The following is a 21,076-nucleotide window of genomic DNA, read 5'->3' as shown; positions in this document are numbered from 1 at the left end:
ATCCCCTGGGCCCGATGGCCTCACGGGAGAATATTATAAACAATTTAAAAATACACTGGCCCCTACAATGTGTGAAACGTTCAACTTAGCTGTCAAATCCACTTCTTTCCCTGCTGAAATGCTCAAAGCCAGGGTGGTAACCTTGCCAAAAACCAGGCAAAGAACCCACGTCCCCAAAAAACTTTCGACCTATCTCACTACTCAACCTCGATCTGAAAATATTTGCAAAACTTATAGCCAACAGATTAGAGGACATTCTCCCTTCCCTTATATCGACAGACCAATCGGGCTTCACTAAAGGCCGCCAAGCCTCAGACGTCACCAGAAGAATGATCAATATTGTACACCATGTAGAATTTACCAAACTCCCTGCACTCCTATTGTCCCTAGACGGCGAAAAGGCATTTGACCGGGTCCACTGGGGATATGTTTTAGCAGTACTGTACAAATTTGGTAACACGGGAACAATGCATGATGCCATAATGGTCTTGTATTCCAATCCCTCAGCCCAAGTATTCTCCGCAGATACCCTCTCCACACCCTTCCAAATCTCCAATGGGACAAGACAAGGCTGCCCACTATCACCCATAATATTCAACCTTGTCATTGAGCCCCTAGCAGAAAAAATAAGATCCAACAACACAATTTCTGGTGTATCCCTTGCTGGTCTGGAACACAAACTTAATTTAATCACAGATGACGTGATCCTCATGATCACAGACCCTGTTTGCTCCATCCCGGAGGTCCAGAGGACGCTCGCCTGGTTCAGTTATGTTTCATACTATAAAGTTAATGAGACTAAATTGTACATACTCGACCTGGGCATGGACTCGTCCACTCACCAGCGACTCGAACTACAATACCCATATATCTTCCCTTATTCTGTGGAAGACCACAGAATTACATACTTAGGCATCCAGCTGACCAAATCAACTAAAACACTACTTTCAGCTAATTATTTACCGATTCGAACCAAGCTACAGAACGACCTCACCAGGCTGGCGTCCTTTGAGTTCTCCTGGATGGGACGCCTTGCAGCGTTTAAAATGTTCCACCTCCCCCAAATACTATACTTATTTAGGACCATTCCCATCCCTTTACCCCTTAAGTATCTCAAATCCCTACAAACGTTACTGTCCAAATTTATTTGGCAAGGTAAAAAAGCCAGATGTGGTCATTTTCAGTTGATCAAACATCGTCTAGCAGGAGGAATGGGATTCGTTGATTTACAAGACTATTACATGGCATCCATCCTCACACAATCAAGGGAGTGATTCCTACTCTCCCCTCCAAACACTTTATGGGGACAAATAGAAGTGTCCATGGTACCAGGGGGTAATCTATCCGCCTGGCTATTCGCCTCCTTACTAGGAAAGAAATCCTTTTCCCATGCATCACCGACCATGGTTGCAACTATCAGAGTCTGGTCCCGATTCTCAAAACTCTTTGTCTTCTTACCCAACGCAATCAACGCTACCCATCCCCATTGACACCCTACACCTCCTCATAGAGTCATCTTCTTACACGAACTGGAAACACAAGGGCATTACATACTTAGCTGATCTAGTAGATAAGGACAAAGTCAAAACGTTTTCCTCGCTCCAAATGGAATATCATCTTCCACATTCTGACAGGTTCTTATACCTGCGCACCCTACACTGCCTTGCCTCGCTCAACACTTGGTCATGGAAGATCCCCCAAATGGCCTGGATATTCATTAAATCCCCTACGGCCCTTAGGAAAGGCATATCTTTAGTTTACAACGTTTTACATACAAAAAAAGTTTCTAGTTCCACAGCTCTACTGCGCTGGGAAAATGACCTAGGCCAAACTTTTTCCCTTCTCAAATGGGAAAGGGCTTGCCACTCCACCTACAAGGCAACCTGCTGCTCATCTCTTTGGGAACTTGCATACAAACTCACATACCAATGGTACTTGACCCCGGATAGGCTGTACAAATTCAACACAGCAATAAACAATTCATGCTGGAGACACTGCGGACATACGGGTGACATACTTAATACATTCTGGACTTGCCCCAAACTCCAGCATTTCTGGCATTCAGTCTTCAGCTTACTTTCTGATGTCACAAAACTTTCAATAGAAAAAATACCCTCCTTAGCCCTACTATCCCTGGATATAGAACACTTCCACAACCCAGCAAAACATGTCATAATACATATAATTTTGGCGGCACGCCTCAGTATCACCAGAAAATGAAAATACCTTGATCCCCCTACGATTGCTGATGTAGTACGCACTGCACACGAACACTACACATATGAGACAACCCTTGCATTAAGACAGGGAAGCAAAACCAAACATATCCAATTGTGGCAACAGTGGACTGAATGGGTAGACTCTCCTAAACTTGCTAACCTCTAACTTTGATGTGGTTTCTGTTACCCTAAGCTGTTTTCAGGCTATTTACCCAGAGGTCACCCGTATGGAAAGGAGGAGTCTTTTACCCGGGCACAGTCTTGCTCGAGTGAAATCGCTCCCCCCCTTCCTTCAAGTAACAACATGGATTCATATATTCTCTGTTGCCTACCACCACCTTGGTTATCTGCATTGTTTATGAAACCTCTAGTTCTGCGGCACTTGCCGCTACACTGTTCCAGTGGCACATATCAAACTGTTGTATGTATTCTTTACTCTGTATATTGTACTGTCCTGTATGTTTCTTTAAAACTAAAGTTAATTTACATGTATTCACGAATGTATTTCCTATGAATTATATCAATAAAAATATATTGAGTAAAAAAAAAAAAAGAGTAACTTGAAAGAAGTTTGTAACCCTAAAAGATATATTACTAAAATTGGTTGCAGAAATATAATGCCTCATACACACCATCACTTTATGTGATGAAAAAAAACGACACTTTCTGTGAAGTAAAAAATGACGTTTTTGAAACTTCAATTTTCAAAGACGAAGTTGCCTACACACCATCGTTTTTCTCACAATGTTCTTGCAAAGTGAGGTTACGTTCCACCACGTTTTACCATTGAAGCTTGCTTCATAAGTAGCTTCTGGGCATGCGTGGATGAAAAAACGTCTTAGAAAACGACGTTTTTTGCTACACACGGTCAATTTCTGTGAAGTAAAAAGTGCACTTTTGAAAAACGACACATAAAATTGAAGCATGCTTAAATTTTTTTTTGTCGTTTTTTACAAGACATAAAACGACGTTTTCCCCCACACACAGTCAATTAAAGTGACATTTTTAAAAACGTCATTTTTTTTCATCACATAAAGTGATGGTGTGTAAGCGGCATAAGAGGTGGTCTCATTACTAGGGATGCACCGATATATCGGTGCCGAAACATATCGGCCGAAAACAGCTGTTTTGGGCACATGCCGAAACAGCTTTAAAACTGCCGATATGACTAGTGGCTGCAGAGCGGTAAAACACACTGTGCCTGTCTTCACACACTGCTCGCACACAGCCCCGCCTGCTCCTTACCCCACGCTATGATAAACAGAAAGCCGTTCTAATGCTGAGATGTGCTCTGTCTATCATAGCGTGGGGTTAGGAGGAGGCGGGGCTGTATGCTAGAAGCGTGTGTGGAAACAGTTTCAGCATACGGGCGACGGTGAGCTGCTTTTCCTTCTAGCAGCCTTCCGTCCACCCCTTCCCCCCCCCCTTCCCCACATACCTCCGTCCTGCTGGATATATCTTCGGGACTCTGTCCCCCCTCCTCCTCCTCCCTCCGGTTGGCTATATGTTCGGGACTCTGTCCCCCCTCCTCCCCCCCCCCTCGCTGTCTAGCCTGGCTTCTGTGTCCTGTCCCTGATGCCAATCCACTCCTGAGGTGACAGGGTTAATAAAGAGAACCTGTCACCTCCAATTGTGTAAAAGAAAAAGTTTCAGCATACAGCCTGAATGGCTTTGGCAGTTTGAGGAGGGGGAAGATGTCCACAATGATGCAAGGAGTGAGCAACTAAAAAGCAAAGAATGGATGCAAATGTTCACTATGAGTCCATATAACATGATACAAGGGCCAGCCAACATTGTTACTTGGAAATCCTGAAGAAATTACAGTAATCTGTTTGGAGGAACCTGAATAATAATTCAATGAATAAAATAAGTAATTAAAGAATAAGAAAAATAATATTAAAAATAAGAATTATACAAAAAAAAAAAAAAAGGAAAATGACAAGCTTACAAAAAAAGTGATAAAGTAATAATAAAAAAAAAAAAAAGAAACAAAAGGCAGGCAATTGGGGGCACAGTGAGTGTATTATAAAAAAAAAAAAAGAAAAGTCATTTTCGGTTTCGGTTTCGGTTTCGGCCTGACATTTTTTTTTATTTCGGTTTCGTTTCGGTTCTGAAATTTCCATTTCGGTGCACCTCTACTCATTACAGTTACAGGAGAAGGAGGCCCTCTTCAGCTTTACAACAAAAGTTTTAGAAGAGCAGGAAAGCCATAATACACCAAGAAATTGAAAATGCACCCAACCCAAAAAGGTAGCAGGGTTGGTAAAAGGACCAGTAGGTCCCGTTAACATCGCAGAAAAAGTGCTTGTGGAAGCACACCAGAAAAAAGTTTTGGAAAAGTCTAATTAAAATCTGTAGATTAGAGTTCCCCTTTAAAAGTAAGAAGGAAGGTAGGAATAGATTGAGTTAGATGATTGCTGACACATAGATGTCAAAGTGAGGGATTTGTGCATTTCTCCCTCTGGTGCAAAACAAGAAGGGGGGGATATGTGCCAGTGTGAGGCCATACCACTGTAAAAACAACACAGGGATCTCAAAAATACAGTTTGAGGGGCTCCAGAATATCAGTTATGAAAAATAAAAGGTGATTTTAAATTTTTCTCTGGGTTTTTTAATTTCTGAATCAAGGTTTTTTTGAGACTTGGAAGTGCTTTGGAAGAAAAGGTGGCTCTAACCCTGGGTCCTGGTCTTGACGAAAACTATCAGTCTGCATTTCTTTAGAGCCTTTATAATCTATTGACCTGACAATAGTTGGCACTCCACCTGAGAGCCAGAAGGTCTCTGCATAGGAGGAGTCCATTCATTCTCTAGAAGTCAGAGCTTGCACGGGGCAGCCAGAATGTGTATGTCTGCAAAGTACATATGCAGTCTGTGACAGGGCAGCAAGAAGCTGGAAAAGAGGTGAGTTATAAAGTTTGTATGAGAGCATTGAAGAGCTGTGTTAGATGGTCTGAAGGACCAAATGATAAGGCCTGAGCAGCGGTACTGCTAGAGAGAGCCAGGAGGCTAAAGTTCATTTATGTTTGTGTTGATAGTAGAAACCCCTGCTTGGGAATCTGACTTTTTGTGCGAAATTTTCCATATGTTACTAGATTCGGTCCAGCAATGCCTTAAACAGCATTTCTGGAGTGGACTGAACTCCAGACCCACAAAATCACTATATGTATATATATATATATATATATATATATATATATATATATATATATATATATATATATATATATATATATATATATATATATATATATATATATATATATATATATATATAAATTTATTAAGATTCTTAAACTATATAGTGGACAAGGAAGAAACCTTAACAAAGAAAATTATTTGCCCAGCCCAATATGTGTTGTCTGTTGTGTGGCAATGGCCAAGGTACAGTATCTAGCCTGAATCCCTGGAAGAGTTTAAAAGGTATAATATACTGACAGTATAGGTAAAGGTGGTATAAGAATGCAACTGCAAAATATTAATTGAAAAACCGACAAAACTTAGTGATGGCTGTTGTACTGTACATTTTAATACATGGTTTATATATTGTGGTTTTCATTTAAAATTCAGCACTAACATATATGCTTCATTGTGAGTGCTCCAATGAAATTTTACTTTGTGCTATGTTTAATGATATAAATTATAAGGTCTTAAACTGGCAACAAAGAAGGGAAAAGTCCAAGAAATTATCAAATATGGATGGCTGTCTGCTGGTGGATGATAGAAATTAAAAAAAAAATGACACAAAGAATTTGGTGTGAACAACAAGAAATTTAGAATAATCCTCCTCAAGCGATTCAGTCTAATCCAGGTTGAACCAAAACTTCAGTGAGCCCTGGTTCACACTGGGTACGATTTGGAACGATTTGAGATGCGATTTGACATGTCAAATCGCATCTCAAATCGGCGGCAATTGTCGGCAATGGCACTGTCCTAATCAGTGCGACGCCGCATCTGCGATTTCAAAAAGTAGTTCCTGTACTACTTTTTGCGATTTCGGGCCGCGATTTACATTAAATCGCGGCCGAAATCGCGGCAAAATCGCGGCCGCGAAATCGCTGTAAAATCACGCATTTTACCGCGATTTTGAATTTGCAGCAGTGTGAACCTAGGCTTAATGTACTTTCTTTTCTTTAGGACTTATGAAAATATTCACCATATTGTGCACTGCATTGCTTGAGAAAGTATAGTTTCAACATCTACATACTTTGCAATTGTGACATCTATATATTTTAATGGCTTCCAAAAGTGGTGCTGTAGCAAATCAGTATGAAAAACTGGTGTGCACAGTTCACCCAATGTGATTGTGAATGAACTTGTATGCCAGGTTTTAAAATGGTTAATTGACAGCATGAAGCTAAAGCAATTATATACTCTCACTCAATGGCTTTGTTCTACAAATCTGCATCCATAAGCCTCCTGTAAATAAAACCCAGAGAATTTAATAGATTTCATGAGAGAATCAATAGCGTGTGCATTAGTTTGTCTTTTTCCTTACAGTCAATAGAGATGCTGTTATGAATCATTTAAAAGTGAAAAAAAAAAAGCTGTTACAATCCATTTAAATATCCTTTCAGTGTTTATCTAACCTTCTAACAAAGGTTAAAGACATCCCATGCATCACTGATTTATTTGAATGGTAAGTGTTAATCAGAAAAACAGCATATCTGTTTAAAACATATTCTATGTAAAAAAAAAAAAAACAACAACATCATCACATGATCATAAAAGCTCATTAGACCATTGAGGGATAACAATTTGAAAACATATATTTATCTTATTTTCTTCACCTAACATCTTGGTAAGGTATAAACAACACTCATACACAGTACATGCTATGCATCCTGGTTCAGACAGTTTGTGCCTGCCCTGGCATGGTAGCCAGGTACCACAGTGTACAGAATAGTGTATAAGACCTGGGGCAATAGAGTACTGCTGACCTGCTTGTCTTGTGGGAAAGGGAGCTGCTACAACACAGACGAAGAACACAGAATCCAGCTATAGTGCCTGACCACCTACACTAGTGGTAGGCTGAGGCCATTTTTTATCCTTTATTCACCTGGGCTGGTCGAGAGGAGCAGCGATCCTTTCCTCTTTAAATATGCCATAAATGCCAAAGTTTATCTTTTAGTAACAAGGTCTGATTTATTGGCCTGCTGTATAGATGTGCTTTGCAAGGTTCCCTAGGAATATGAATATGAATAATGCCAGTGCATATATTCTCTTACTTAAATCACAGGAAAAAGCACGCAGTGTTTAATGACTCCTATATGTATTTTCCCAGAAATGCAACAAAAAGTTAAAGTGGTTCCAAAGTCAATACATTTGTTTACCTTAATGCATTCTCTGAATTAGATCCCCTTCACACTGACAAACTGATCAGGTCTGCCTGTCAGTTTTTCAAGAGGGCTTGATCGGACCATCTATTGCTTTATATAGAGCGGCGGTCCGCTGACACCTGCTGGCATCTGATCCGGGCTGCCAAAAACAGATGGATGGGGATCATTCCTCATCTGTCTAACAAATCGGATTGGATGGCAGTTTGATGAAAACAGACAGACGGTCTGTCTCCATCTGACCCCCCATAGAGAACACAAACCTGTCATCCGTCTGCTCAGCAGAAATCAGTGGACAGATCCCCACTGAGCAGTTTGGGATCTGCTTGACGGAGTGTGCCCCATGTGAAAGGGACCTTTAGGTAAAAAATGTTCCAGTAGCAGTATTGCCCCCTCACCCCCCCTAAATACTAAATACAGTGACGTATCCCTCTGTAGCAGCTCTATCCTCTTTCCCTGCATTCACAGAACAGAGAGGCAGCAGCTAGAGCCATTGGCTAATTAAATTGTGTGAGGAGAGACTGGGATAGAAGGTGTGTCAAGCCACGCTGTGTGTGTCCATGAGTGCACAGCCTGGCTTGGTATGCTGGCAGACACTGAAGAGCCAAGAGCACTGGTGGGAGATACCAGTAGGGGAGGTTAGGGCTGTTCTGTGCAATTTTAGAACAGATAAGTATAACATGTTTGTTATTTAAAAAATAAAAATAAAAACTTTTATAACCAATTTAAAGAACATAATAAATCACCTATGTGACTATAACTTGTGATATTTAAAACAAAACCACAAATATTGCATACAATGTCTGTTAACATTCAAGTCCTTGTGGGGCCCAAAACAGCTGGGCTGTTCTTTGAGCCTGTGTCACTCACCCAGCCTCTCTGGGGCCTCCCGACTGCCAGTTCAGCTCAGCCATTGGCGCCAGGGGGACGGAAACATGAAGGGGGAGGAGCTAGAGGAGACACCTTCGGCATCTACGTGGCCCTTATAGTTCAGTCGTCAGTGTAGTGGGGCAAGACCACAAAAGGGGGGAAGCTTGAGGAGACACCTACTGCAGACACATTGGAGCCAGATCAGAGAGAACGTGAGTGCGGCCCCCTGTTACCTGGATATGAGGAGCAGTGAGGGTGGCTGCATATAGAAGAATCATTCTCTTTATCTTCCTCCTGCAGCCTCTGAAAGCCTGTGAGAGGGAGAGGAGAAGCAAGCATTCAGAGACTGCAGGAGGAAGATGGAGAGAATGATTCTTCTATATGCAGCCACTCCACTGCTCCTCCTATCCTGCTTATTTCTGCTTCCCCCTGTGCTCTTCACCCCACTCATACTCTTTGCCCCCTTGTGCTCTCCAGCCCCCAGTGCTCTCCACCTCCCTGTATCTCTGATACTCCCCTGTGCCCTCCACCTCAACCCATGCTCTCTGCTTCCCCCTGTGCACCCCCCTCCCCCATGGCTCTTAGCCTCAGCGTGCTCTCCACCTCCCCCTATGCTCTCCCCTTCCCCCTGGCTCTCAGCCTCCCCTGTGCTCTCCACCCCCCCAAGCTCTCTGCTGACCACCTGTGCTCTCCACATCCCTCCATGCTCTCCGTTGCCCTCTCTTCACCCCTCTGCTCTTCACCTCCCTTCTGGCTCTCAGCCTCCCCGTGCTCTCCACCTCCCCCATGCTTTTCGCTGCCCCCCTGTACTCTCCACCTCCCCCAGCACTCCACCTCCCCCCATGCTCTCCACCTCTGCCCCAGTGCTCTCTAGCCCCCCAGTGCTCTCTAGCCCCCAGTGCTATTTGCCTCCCAGTGCTCTCCAGCCCCCCAGTGTTGTCTGCCTCCCCCAGTGCTCTTTGCCTCCCCCTTGTGCTCTCTGCCCCACCCCATGCTCTCCTGCCCTCCCTGTGTTCTTCATCTCCCCCCAGTGCTGTCTGCCTCCCCCAGTGATCTCTGCCTCCCCCTTGTACTTTTCACCCCCCCATGCTCTCCACCTCCCCCTTGTACCCCCCCCATGCTCTCCTGCCCTCCCTGTGCTCTCTGTCCCACCACATGTTTTTATTTCCCCCTATCCTCCCCAACCCCCCACCCCCTGTGCTCTCCAGCCTCCCATGCTTTTCGGCCCCCCTGTGATCTTCTCTTTCTCCCTGTGTTCTCTGCCTCTCCCCTGTGCTCTTACCCCACCCCGTGTTCTCAAGGTTCCTCCCTGTGCTCTCCAACCCCCCAATGCTTTTTCCCGGCCCCCCTTTCTGGTTAATATGTCATGGGCTGCTCAGTCCAAAATTCCCAGGCCTATTTTTTGTCCCTGTCCAGGCCTGCCTGTTAATGAATTGATCTCTGATTGAGAAAAGCAGCATAAAAGAGCTGAGAGAGGTACAATGCAGGTTTCTATTTGTCCATGACTAGACTTCTGGCTAGACATTTTTAAGAGGATAGTATTCAGTACCTGGAACTGCATTCTTCAGATTCTACTATCCGACTACATGCATTGAAGGAAACTAACTGCAGCATTGTGAGTTTCAAGTTTTCTGATATTTATATCACAACGTCTCCCAGATTTATAGAGCTACATGTTTGTTTGCTGCAACAGCTTTATTATTTCACATATTTGCCCAACTGATTAGATGTCAGTGTGAGAAACAGTGATAGCTACATGACTCCATCACTGCACAATCAAAAAAGGATAGTTAGCCACCAAATAAAGAGGATTAAAAACCATTTCCTTTAAAGAAATGTTGGCTTCAAGACTTTATTTTTAATGGCAAGGGTCTTTAAGCAACACTACACATGATTTTGCTCTAAAGCAGTAAGGAACTTTATTATGAGTAGTTGTGCTGAGACCCACAGTTATAGAAGTGTTTTAAAGTGTTTGCATCACTATGTTTTACCATTTATTTTTCTTTCCAATGAGCTGCCACCATTACATGTTATGCAATATTTGAAACCTCTTTTTTCACAGTGTCACCAGAGTCAGGTGAGAACATTACCCACTGTAGTCTTCTGATATAATACTACACCCACATATTCTCAAAGCTCTATCTACAAGATTGTTTCACATACAAAACAGTCTTGAGAATGCATCAGCAAGAAACAGCTGTTGTCTTTCCCACACTTCATTTAATGTAGTTTATTCGTTATTGGAAACAGCTTGGAGTCTCAATCAACTTTGAATAAAAGGGGGATTTCAATTAAACTGATTTCTAGAATGCTTAAACATTATTGTACCTGTTTGAACACCTCCTATGGCTCAGTCTGTAATGCAGTAGTATAGAGATTAGGATACAACACAGCGTTCACTGATTTCTAATTATGTTAAAGATGGAAGAACAAAGCAAAATAGTTGTTTTTCTTAAAGCAGAGCTAAACTCCTTGATACTTACCTCCCTTCAATGGTCTGATGTCCCTACCCACTGCTGGTATCTTCTACCCAGCTTCTTCCAGGTGCAGGGCTATGGCTGTTCCCATTGGCTATTGTGCGAGGACATCACTTTTGCATGTGCTCATGATACAGTCATCCCAGCACACAAACTCTCTACTGGAATGTAGATGGAGCTGCGCTTATGCAGCTCAGTCTACATTCCAAAGTAGAATGCAAGTAGGTTTCTTTTATTTCATAAGAGAAATTGTCTGTTCCCTGTAAAAATGACACTGGCAGGGAAGGGGTTAACACCAGGGGGCGATCAAGGTGTTAAATGTGTTCCCTGGGAGGTGTTTCTAACTGTGGTGGGAGTGTATTCACTGGAGGAAAAGAGAGATTGTGATTCAGCTTAGCTGAAACATGATCTCTTACTTTTCCTCCCTGACAGATGAGCAGTGTGCGACAGATGAGCAGTGTGCTTTGTTTACATCGCCACACCGCTGCTCGATTTCTACTGTAAACGATCGGTGGGTCATCATGTGCCCCCTAAACATGCGTGCGTGCCCCCTAAACCGCGTGCACAAAATCACGTACAGGTACATGATTGTGTTCACCCGGGCCGTCCTGCCACAGTAAATGTTTGTGGGGCGATGCGGTTAAGTTCCACTTGAAGCTTGCTAACCAGCCATTGATATCAGCTTTTTACAATGAATCTATACAAAAGCTTGCTTTTGTATAAGGATGAGTTGAATGTACATGTGACTGGTTCTTGGGATAGTCAACAAACAGCTCACAAGTTCTGAATGTTAATTCAGGCCCCATTTAAGTAAATTTGAGCTGAATTATTAAAACTGATTCTGACCAAGGAAAGGGATGGTCAAACAAATGGAATTTTGGGGTGTCTGGGCAACACCAGGGGGGACATGTAGCAATGCAAACAAAAACAAAAAAAATAGTTTCTGTTTTGTAAGGAGCAGGGATTTTGATAAAGTTTAAAGTGAGATAAAAATGCCAAATTCCATACAAACTATGCCTTGGGATACCTTAAACCTGCCTGATACATGGTGCATTTTTTTTCTTGTCAATGTCAATTTTGCTATAAACTCAGTCTTTGTGACCTTAGGCTCATGATCTCAAGAGAATAAGATTCACACAAAGTAAGTGATACTAAGTAGGGTGGCAGATGTATATGTTTGATAGGAATGCTTGTACTGCGTTATTCTTTTAAGACTGAATATTCAATTTCTTCAGTTGCCAAGTTTATTTACAAACCTTTAGTTATGGGATCCATTTTACATTGCAATGAGGACCATGAAAAGTATGTTTGTAATGCGCAAAACCACATATTTAGTAATTTGTAATTTACTATTTGTTCTTTTGGACCTTACAAACATGCCACCAAAGGAACAATTCTAATGCCGCCTACATGCGGTCGGAATTTCCGGCAACAAATGTTCGATGTGAGCTTGTTGTCAGAAAATCCGACCGTGTGTATGCTCCATCGGACATTTGCTGTCTGAATTTCCAACAACAAATGTTTGAGAGCTGGTTCTCAAATTTTCCGACAACAAAACGTATTGTTGGAAAAAAGAAAAATAATTGCGCTAAACCAATAATGCTTGATTCATGTGAAAAAACAAACATGTGTGGGCATCAGCCCAAAAGTCGTGTATCATATATGATTGCGACAACACTCCAACGATTCAAAAACAGGTGTACTGATAACCCAGAACCAGGAGGCCAAATCCACCCAACTCTGGGTAAATGAGGCGTCAGTGAGCCCTGAGTGTCACAACACCATAAGATTCTCATAAACCATAACAGTTATGAACAAACACACAAATAAATATAAAGTGATTCAGACATAAAAGCCCATAAAGTCCAAAACTGAGTCTGAAAAAATATAAAGTCTGTGAAGAATTTCAGATGAAAGAAGACACCCGTGTAGATTCCAGGGAACTGATCCTGAACACCATATGTGAATCCACCACCAAATATGAGTCTGCTTACCAGAAGTAAAGGTCCTGCCGGACCACACTCAGCATATCGCTCCACTATGGGGGCTAGATCATGTTGTAACACCACCAATGGGACTGGAGATTGATGTATCCACAGCAAGGTAAAGGTTCATACAGGGCTCAGCAGCGGGTATATAAAGGAAACAAAGCTCCACATAGCATAAAACTAGAGATGATTTATTTAAAAGCTAAATAAAGCAGGTAAAAAACTCACATTTGAGTAGACATAGATTGCATTTGGCCTGTAACGCCGGCCAGACGTTTCCAGGAAAAGGCCACTCGTGTTGAGAGTACAGCGATGAGGGGGATGACGTCAGCACGTCGCTCGCTCCTTCCGACGTGTTTCGTGATAGGTCACTTCGTCTCGGGGCCCCGAGTATTGTTCTTGACCGTGCGTATGTAAGACAAGTTTGAGCCAACATCCATCAGAAAAAAATCCACAGTTTTGTTGTCGGAATGTCCGATCGTCTGTACGCGGCATAAGTCTTCTTCCAAAAGTTAAGTAGGTTTCCTTAGCTCACCTACTTTTCAAAATTCTACTTTCCTGTCTGATATAAATTACAAGTATACAGCGTTTCGGCTGGACAGCCTTGATCACTACATACAAGTTACAAAAATACACATTCTATATATAATATGTAGGGTTCTCCACCCACCCAATCAGCAATGATACCACTACGGAAAAACCATAAGACTTGATATGCTATTACTTAATGACCAATGCACAAAAACAATAAAAAGTAGATAGAAAACTGGATATAAACATATATACTTATGCTGGCCGCTAGGTGGCGCTTCCGTTGATTTCCACGTCAAATATGCAAATGAGCTAGATACGCCGATTCACATACGTGCGCCCGTCGCATTTAGTTACGCCGTTTACGTAAGACATACGCCGGCGTAAAGATAAAGCATGTCTCTAGGTGGCGCAGAGTATGGACGTCGGAACAAGGACATCAGAACAAGCGTATCTTTTTATGTCATTTTGCGTAAGTCGTACGCGAATAGGGCTGTGCGTAAGTTACGTTCACGTCGTAGGCAGTGTTCGACGTATCGTAGGCATTCTATCCGACGCATGCGTACTGGGATACGTCCACGGACGGCGCATGCGCCGGTCGTTCAAAACGTCAATCACGTCGGGTCACGATTCATTAGCATAAAACACGCCCACCTCTTTACAATTTGAATTAGGCGCGCTTACGCCGGCACATTTACGCTACGCCGCCGTAACTTAGGATGCAAGTGCTTTGTGAATACAGCACTTGCCTCTCTAAGTTGCGGCGGCGTAGCGTAAATATGATACGCTATGCCCGCCCACACTTAAGCCGCCCTACGTGAATCTAAGCCAACATGTTTTGGAGTTAATTGTTATATTCCTTCTTCAGGGGTCTACAGGTAGGCTGTATTATCTAATGTAAGAATGCACATGAAAAATTCATTAAGGTATAGTATATAGTAAAAAATGGGAGAAAACAGCATGACAAATATTGAGGGGCAATTGACCATTATTGCACATGTTCTGTGCACATAGGGACCACTTTTTGGTAGGATTAGCGTCACACTACTTGTTTGCTACTCTTATACTTTGATCTATCCATTGCCCATACAATCCCTGGGGCATCCTTTCCATTTTTTCTAGTAAATACAGAGTGAACATAGCAGCCAGTGAATTCCCTGCAAATGTTTTACTAACATGCCCTTTATTTTTGGTTAGTTGTACATGTTGTAGACTTTAAGTTTTATGATTTGTCAGGAAGAATAAAAACAGTCCCCTGGGTATTCACGTTGAAAAAAGGACATAACCATTTGATATCATAAGACCTCTGTATTTCACTTTTCACCACTTGTTACTTTTGTATGTAAATGTCAGTAGCAGTAAGCTAGACACACAATTTTGTCAGACGAAAAAGCTAGTTACATTTTCCCCTTTTATCCTGTTTCTGAAAAATAATATTCAGTCATAAACTGAGAGACAGCATAGGAAGGTGAATAAGTATAGTCCATCAACACTTTTATCATTTTGGTAGCTATCATTTAACAAAAAAACCTTCCACAGCTGTAACCACTAAGACCTCAATAGTCAATAGGCCTATTTTGTTCTAAATGTTGTTGGAAGCAGGCCAGAAAAGCATAACATAATTCATTGTTCATTCCTACAGTTTTAACGTCTAAAATGCACTTATTGAAGTATTAAATCAAGGCAGGATAGCCACTGTAAATCTGAATCCTTATTTTCCCTTTTAGTTGCTTTTAGGATACAAAGCCGATATGGTGACTGCAGTGGGCAGGTATGAAGTGACATTTTGCTTAACATTCTTATATTATATTAATTGCAAACATTTTACAGATCTCTGATATGGCTACTTTTAAAACTAAAGTTAAGTACCACAGATTACTAAAGTAACATGCTTTGTTTACGATGCAAAAGGGATATACCAGTTGACTTTCTTATTGTATAATGGGATCAGAGCTTTATTCCTGGTTCAGATTACCTTGGGGTACTAATTTGTGTAATTGTAAGCTCTCACTAACAGGGCCCTTCTAAACCTATTGTCTTGAGTTGTATTGTCATAGTACTGTCTCCCTTTATTCTGTAAAGTACTGTGCAAACTGGTGGTGTTGTATAAACCCAATATAATAATAATAGCATGTGCCTGACTGCAAAAACAATGGAGAGAAAACATTTTTTGTTCCTCTTGAAAGTAATATTGCTTTTCAGAAACTGTTTGTTTTTATGATATTTAGCTCTAAAATTACTTTTGAACATCAGGATAGAAATACAATATGAGTAAACTAGCTTATTTACATTTAGTACTGTCTAAAATCTAGTAAAGGGGGATGTAAACCTTAATTAGCATTTTTTTTTCCTTACAAATTGAGCAGCAAAGAATCCATTTTTATTGGCCCCTTGTCATTTAACCAATTCAGCTCTCATACCTGTATACTCCTTATTACCAGAACAGTGTTTACATTCAGCAATAAAGTTGTCACTATTTATGATAACAAAGTAATATACATTATTACCAAAAGTATTGGGACACCTGCCTTTACATGCACATGACCGTTAATGGCATGCCAGTTCTCATCCACATCAGTGCCTGACCTCACAATTGCGTGCCTGGAAGAATGGTCAAACATTCCCATAAACACACTCCTAAACCTTGTGGACAGCCTTCCCAGAAGAGTTGAAGCTGTAGTAGCTGCAAAGGGTGGGCCAACTCAATATTGAACCTTATGGACTAAGATTGGGATGCCATTAAAGTTCATATGCATGTAAAGGCAGGTGTCCCAATACTTTTGGTAACATAATGTATATAGTTTTTGGGATTATTTCACTTCTTATGAAACAAGGTATGATTCATTGATTGCATCATCCTCTAGAGGGTATATCAACATCCCATATACTGTATATATAGTAGAGCAGAAACCAATTTAACTGCTTCACGCCTGGCCTATAATAAAATGACGGCTGAGCTGGAGTGCGGCTATCCTGGGGGTACACCATATGATGTCCTCCTAGGATTGAGCCTTGCGTGCACCCCATATGATGCATTGCAGCATGATCTGTCACTCACTGAGTCCACAGGGATGACAAATTAGTGTACCAAGACTTTGACAGTACCATGTGATTGCTGTGACCAATCACACGGTGATTGCACACCATAAATGTTTTACATTCATATTCATTGCAGTCTATTGTGTTGATATCTGTGATTGGTCACAGTGATCACATGGTACATGGCCAGCCACAGTGCATCAGTACCATGTGATCCTACCCTTCCCACACATAACTGTATTTTCATTTGAGTCCATCTGATCATCCCCCACAGCTAACTACCCTTTGTTCCACTTGACCCTCCCTTCTAGATTGTAAGCTCTAACGAGCAGGGCCCTCTGATCCCTCCTGTATTGATTTGTATTGTGATTGTACTGTCTTCCCTGATGTAAAGCGCTGCGCAAACTCTTGGCGCTATATAAATCCTGTATAATAATAATAATAATAATAATAATAATAGTTGTGGCCAACCACAGCTTCACAATAGTACACACTGAATGAATGGCTGCATTCATAAAAAATTATTACAGTTGTTATCACTATTATAAGCAATTATAGTGTGTAAAAAAAATACAGATCACCTCCCCAGAGTAATCACTGTGTCACTATGATAACACTGTACTGCTCTGCCCTGGTCACAATATATATAACAAAATGTAAAAAAATATAAAAAAATTGCAATAAAAAGAAAAACATTTTTTTTAAAAGAAAAAATATATTTATTTTTTTACATACTGTCAGTGTCAGACACTAGTCAGTATCCCTGAACACCACCACACTAGTTACATTATGACACTGTACTGTACAATTACCATCTGTAAAAAAACAAAAAAAACAAAAAGAAAAAAAAAATGTGGTTTATTTTTTCATTTTCCTCAAAAATTGTGACAGAGAATTACAACTCTAAAAAAAAAACCCTGTCTCTCACTAAGTACTTTAGACTGTCTACTTTTTATACATGTTGGTCTAAATGTATGAATAAATATTATTTATTTGCAAAACAGATACTGTAAAAAAAAAAATCAAAATGTTTGGTCTTTTTTAGTTTATTAAGCAAACATTAAAATCCAGTAGTGATTAAATACCACCCAAAAAAAACTCGATTTGTGTAAAAAAAAATATATAACAATTTCATATGGATACAGTGTTGCATGACTGAGTAATTCAAAATGTGATGGCGCTGGAAGCTGAAAACTGGCCTGGGCAAGAAGGGGGTAAAAGTGTCCGGTACTAAAGTGGTTAAAAAATCATTTTGGGACTTTTTAGATAACAGACTTAGGCTGGCCATACAATATACAATTTTCTGTCCTTCAACAGAAAATTGCTTGATTTCCTCCCTCTGCAGTATTGTATTGCATTATTATGTGACAGCAGGAGGTTTCCCAGGCATCAGAATACAATTATCAATGCTGGAGGCTATAGATACCAGCAGTGATAAAAAAACAAAACAAAACAAAACAAAAAAAAAACAGGCTGGTTGTACTGAAGTCGATCCATAGATTGACTTCAGTATAACCAGCCAGCTATAGATGGATTGAAATTAAACCCGGTCTTGCTGAACCACCCAAATTTCGATCCATCTATGGCTGGCTTAGATAACAACAATAATAAACTAAAAAAAATAAAAATAAATTGTCTTTATTGCATCTTAGATTTTTTTTTAAATACATAAAAGCAATGTATACACAACAATTGATATTTAAAATTACTACATTATCCAATAATATTGTCTGCATTGATTTTATAGTTCTTTTTCTTTTGTTATTTTCTCAAGTCTAGAATCTCAAGTCACCATTTGTCCCCATTATATAATAGTGCCCTATTATATAAGATTCACCCATCACAGTGCCCCCTTACATAGGGTGTCCTTGTCAGAGTGCCCCCTTAGAGTAGTTGTCACCATAAAGGCACTTTCACACTGGCAACCCCCGGACATCGGTGGTAAAGCACCGCTATTTTTAGCGGCACTTTACCGTAATTTTTGCTGTGCTTTTCAGCCACTAGCAGGGAGCTTTTCACTACCTGCTAACGGCTGAAAAAGGGTTAAAAGCACCCGCAAAGCACCACTACAGTAGCGCTTTGTCGGTGTTCTATTGAGAAGTGCCCCCTATTGAAAAATGCTCGGCTGGAACTGCACATTCTGCAGTACGGAGCTGCAGAACAGCTGAGATTACGATCAGCTGTAGACAGCGCCCATGCACAATAGCAGACATTGTGCCACACGCTCCCGATGCTCGCTCATGTCTGTAAGGGGCAGATATGTTCATGATGGGGCGTATTTATTATTGATGGGAAGTGCTCGCACGACGATGTACATCTCTCATATCCTGGTTTCCTCTGGGCGAAAGTTGACCATGTCAACTGACATTGCGACAGAGGTTCGATCCTTTTTTGAAGGTCTCTATAACCTAGACTGTTCCCCCTCGGATGACCCTTCGGCTGATGTCGGACCCACCCCTCAGTCATATCTAGCCACGTTGGGCATGCCAACACTCCCTATTTCTGTCCAGGGGGAGCTGGAGGAGCCCATCACAGCAGCAGAGCTGGCATACTACAAGGTCTTCTTTGACACGCTATCACGGTCTCTTCTCTCTGCCCTCAACTCTATCACGGAAGGTAAATCTTTCCCGATTGACACCCTGAGAGCCTATATTTCCCTTATCCCGAAGGAAGGAAAGGATCTGTTGCGGTGCATGAATTATCGCCCGGTAGCGCTTTTGAACACAGACCTGAAGTTGTTTGCCAGAATACTGGCCAATAGACTGCTCTTTCATATACCAAGTCTCATTCACAGAGACCAAGCAGGCTTTATGCCGCAGCGTGAGCCCAGGGACAATACCATCCAGGTGGTGAATTGGATCCATGCGGCCAGGAAATCCAAGCGGGCCCTTCTCCTGTTGTCTACCGATGCGGAAAAGGCCTTAGAACATGTAGACTGGGCCTTTATTCAGACCACATTAGAACACATCGACCTCCAGTCCTCTATGCTTGGTTGGATATTGTCCCTTTACTCCCACCCCACTGCAGCTGTCAAAGTCAATGAGACGAGATCTGACTTCTTCAACATCCACAACGGCACAAGACAGGGTTGCCCCCTGTCTCCCCTAATCTTCATACTCTCTTTGGAACCCCTGCTGTGCAAAATAAGGGCAGAAGCAGGCATCACTGGCTATCAAGAATCGTCAGGGTCTCACAAGGTGGGTGCTTTCTTGGATTACCTAATCTTCTTCCTCTCAGAACTGCTTACTTCCCTTCCGAACCTACTCAACTTCACTTCAAGAATACGGAGCTCTCTCCCTGTTAATCTGTCCAAAATTAATCTGTCCAAATCCTCTATTCTCAACATAACAGTGGGTGGGGTCATTGTCCAACATCTGTGATCGACATTCCCCCTGAGATGGGCGTCAAATCTTATCCGTTACCTGGGAGTTGACATCACCCCAGACCTCACTGTCCTGTACTCGCCCCACTACTTCTCCGCCTGAAGACGGATCTCCTCCACTGGCACTCCCTTACGTTGACGTGGTTCGGCCGCTGCAATGTCCTCAAAATGACCCTGCTGCCAAGGGTATTATACTTGCTTATGCGATTTGACATGTCAAATTGCATGTCAAATCACACCAGTGTGAACCAGTGCTACTACGAAATTGTGCTACTTCACTTGAAGTAGCACGATTTGAAAATATAAAGGTCAGTGCTATTCAGATGCTACTTGGCTGACATCTGTGCCACTTCATGCACAGATGTCTATGCAAGTCGCATCTGAAGTTGCAAAAAATAGTGCTGGAACCTTTTTTTCAAATCAGTGCGGCACCGCCAAGTTGAAGTCGCACTGATTTGAACAATTCCTCTTCTGCTTGTCATGTGATTTGGAACCAGTGTGAATGGGGGCTTATTGTCAAATCTTAATTGAACAAGCTGAAGTTAGAAGCTGATTGGTTACTATGCACAGCTGCATCAAATTCTGCGTGCACCAGTTTTAGTAAATCTACCACAGTATCTCCATTACAGTAAAGTAAAATAATATGACAAAAATCCAGCTTAATGTCTAAAAAAATTATTTTTAGGGTAATAAAGTGCAGGGTCTTAAAAAAGTGATGCACAATACCTTAAATAATTAGATGGATAATGTGGACCCAATTGTTGAGAGAGATAAGTCCATACATTAGGTATGAGACCAAAAATATTCATAGCTGACAACTTTAGGAGCTGACCATCAATAGCCTATTTTAAAACCTTTCTCTAAAAAGCAACTATGCAGCCCACTGCAAACATTGGTGTCTTTGAAACTGTGCTCCATAACAAGGATCTTGGGGGGGACACTGCTAATTTACAAATTTTTCAATCAAGTGAAAATAATTATATGTAGGTCACTATCAAATCTGCTCTTGGGCAATGATCTTGGGGAGACACTGCTATGGCACATGTTCTTTCAGATAGTTAAATTGAAAAAAAAAAGTGACTTAAAAAAAGCAAGATGGATCAATTATGGAAGTGTGCACTCAAAATCAGGGTCCCTAATGGCAAACGATCAACCTAATGTGTTTATTTTATTGTTGTTTTTTTTTCTGCTGAATAATAGGTAAGTTTAACATTAACCATGAAAATGAAAATGACCA

Source organism: Rana temporaria, chromosome 2 (genome assembly GCF_905171775.1).
Source record: "Rana temporaria chromosome 2, aRanTem1.1, whole genome shotgun sequence".
Taxonomy (NCBI): Eukaryota; Metazoa; Chordata; class Amphibia; order Anura; family Ranidae; genus Rana; species Rana temporaria.
The sequence above is the reverse complement of the archived record's forward strand: the minus strand, read 5'-3'. Positions refer to the sequence as shown.